Source organism: Astyanax mexicanus, chromosome 15 (genome assembly GCF_023375975.1).
Source record: "Astyanax mexicanus isolate ESR-SI-001 chromosome 15, AstMex3_surface, whole genome shotgun sequence".
NCBI lineage: Eukaryota > Metazoa > Chordata > Actinopteri > Characiformes > Acestrorhamphidae > Astyanax > Astyanax mexicanus.
In genome coordinates, this window is record NC_064422.1 from 32,177,999 (window position 1) to 32,180,769 (window position 2,771).

Below are 2,771 nucleotides of genomic sequence, written 5' to 3' on the forward strand. Positions count from 1 at the left end.
TAGCTGTTTTGGATTGGAAACAATATAGCTGTGTTTGTGTTGCACTATGACTCCTGATTCCTATCACCACCACTTTAAAGAAATTAGAGTTAGAAAGTTTCTCTTTGTTTATGTTTGGGGAAACTCAGACTAATGTCTCAAAGCTATAGGAATGTATGGATGCACTCTTAAGATACAGTGCTGATAAGAAGACAACAAGATTGGAGTTAAGGACTAGACAAGAAGACAAGACAAGGGGCTGATGTGATAGAGATGTGCCATTCACAGAGATTGTGTTTCAGCCTCGGAAGAGTGCAGGCACTGTAAGAGAGGAACCATTTATCTCCACTCTATTTGTCTCTTGTGCAGTAAAGGACAGAAAAGGATCCCCACTTACCCTTTTCATTATTTGCAGGAATTAAGAATGCAGTTTGGCCACCAGTTCGGCTTCACTATGCTTATTTTAGAGATTAGGGTATATCTCATTGAGCGCACACTGATTTTATATAAGTAAAAATACTCTAGAGCATTTCATCTACTGTACTGGCATTCGGATATAAAGCGTCACTAAGTTTTGGTAACTTCACAAATACATGGTTTGAATACACAGTTTGAGGAGAGACACCTTCAAATTCATAATTTCCTTCACAACCATTCTATTTAAAAATAGATAAACCTGCTTTTATGTTTATCTGTTCCAGAACGTTAGGGACGTTGGTATCTAATGATGACATAAGAATGGAATAATAGTTTAGAAAAGATCTGTAACCCACAAGTTCCATCCTGATTATTCAAAACTCCTGACTAAGAACAGCTTTACTGCTGATGTAAATTTATAAATCTGTGCAGGTAGTAGAAGCATAGATACCCTCAACGCCACAGTTAAGCTTTGAGAGTGCTCTTCCAGGTGCTTGGAAAAGACATTATCATGAGAATGGAGCCGTGGGGATGCATTAGAGTTCAATGCCTGGGAGAAAACTATGGCAGATACAAATCAACTCCAAGTCATTGAGCTCAGGGACAGCTAGCATTACCACACGCATCAAGTCTAAGATTGAGAGCCTTCCAAAAGTCCAGACTGCCATGAGCTTTAACATATTACGTAATACTGTAGTATTTATTTTTAGATGCTTAAGCAGTGTGGATTTGAGTTTATAAAAGATCTGAATGGTTGCACATAACCTAAAAGGATAAGTACTGTAGAAATATATCAGTGACATTTTTAATAGCTGTATTTTAAGTGTTAGTATTTAGCTCATGCTTGTGTTTAGTAGAAACACTCCAGGGTTTTTCAGAGATCTGTCACCCTGCAGAGTTTGATAAAGGCAGGAAGCATGAACACCATTTATTAAAGGCTGAATTATAAATATAAATGATAACATCTACCAACAACATATTTTATAAACATGAAACTTCACTAGGAACTTTCTTCAACTTACTCCAGCTGCTTTACTGAATTTTGAAGTTACAAAATTCAGAGAGAGAATTTGTCATTAAGTGTGACCTATCCCAAATTTGCCCCTTTAATAGATGGACACAGTACATTTAATTAATGTTCATTTTTCCATCTCTAATGAATTAAAACAACACTGATTTTCAGTGTTAAATTTGATTTATTAGTGCACATTGATTTTACCTTTCACCTAAATGCATGAGTTTAAAAGAGCACCAACCATCCAAAATATTTAAATTGACATTGGTTCAGTGTCAGATTTGGCACTAAATGCATGTTAGACAATGTTAAATAAAGGTTGTTTTAAGGTTGGTTACAGTAAAAGATGTAATGCAACCATAAAATTGTGTTTATTTAAAGTTCTTTTCTAAATGAACAGGCTGGAGATGCCAAGCACTCCAAAAGTCGACTCTTATGAACATTCTTATTAAAGCAATTTTCATTTATATGGTTTGTTTGAAAACAGTGTGGACACAAACGCAACCAATAAAAAAATCACTTAATCTCAGTGAGTCACTAAATCTTACTCTACTACTTATGATGACATCAGCAAATACCTAAAATCCTGTTGTACCGGATAATTACCTAAAAATAGCCCTGGTGGTTTGTCATCCACTACAGATACAGTGCTTTAAATTTTACACCCTCATTTTATGTTCACATTACTTACTTCTATGTTATGGACTTTAATACGCATTTAAATTAGTACAAACACTTACGTTTGTTGATCTCAAAATACACAGTATCACAATATCAGTGTAGATTCAGAACACTTGAAATTAAACAACACCAAGTATACACAAATATTGTCTGATTATTCGGCTGAACATTCATTTTGTAACTTGATATGTTTGTATTGATGATGTATGTATTTATTTTAGTTTATAGTGGCAAATTGTAGACAGAATTAAGAGCTATTTTTAAATTTGTTTTTGTTTTTTTTGCTTTTATTTTTATATTATATGTTGATTACACTAAGTAGGGCAAGCAAAAGATGTTCCATACTGAAATAAATACATAAAATACTTTAAATGATTTTTTCTTAGTCCATTTGACCCAGAACATAAAAAGAGTGTTAATGTTATTGCACATAATCCGCTTTGATCAGTCTACTGTCCCACCCATCACCCAACACTACAGACACTCTCTCAGGTTATTTTTCTACCTTGATATATTTTCATTTTGTAAAAAAAATTATTCCGTTTTCAAACAAGATCAGACAGTACACTCTAAAGTTAGATAGCTCACTCTTCAGGAAAGATTTAGATGCTGGACCAGCAAGACCCACACAGTCTGAACCTGCTATGAAATGCTGGCCTCTAGTGGAGCTTCAGGACAC

The 2,771-nt window shown here is 34.5% G+C and overlaps 1 protein-coding gene across 1 annotated transcript in view; it reads right to left on the reverse strand.

Annotated features, from left to right (window-relative positions):
* Window positions 1–2,771, reverse strand: part of tectb (tectorin beta) — an 87,599-nt gene that overhangs the window by 6,466 nt on the left and 78,362 nt on the right. The window lies entirely within an intron of this gene.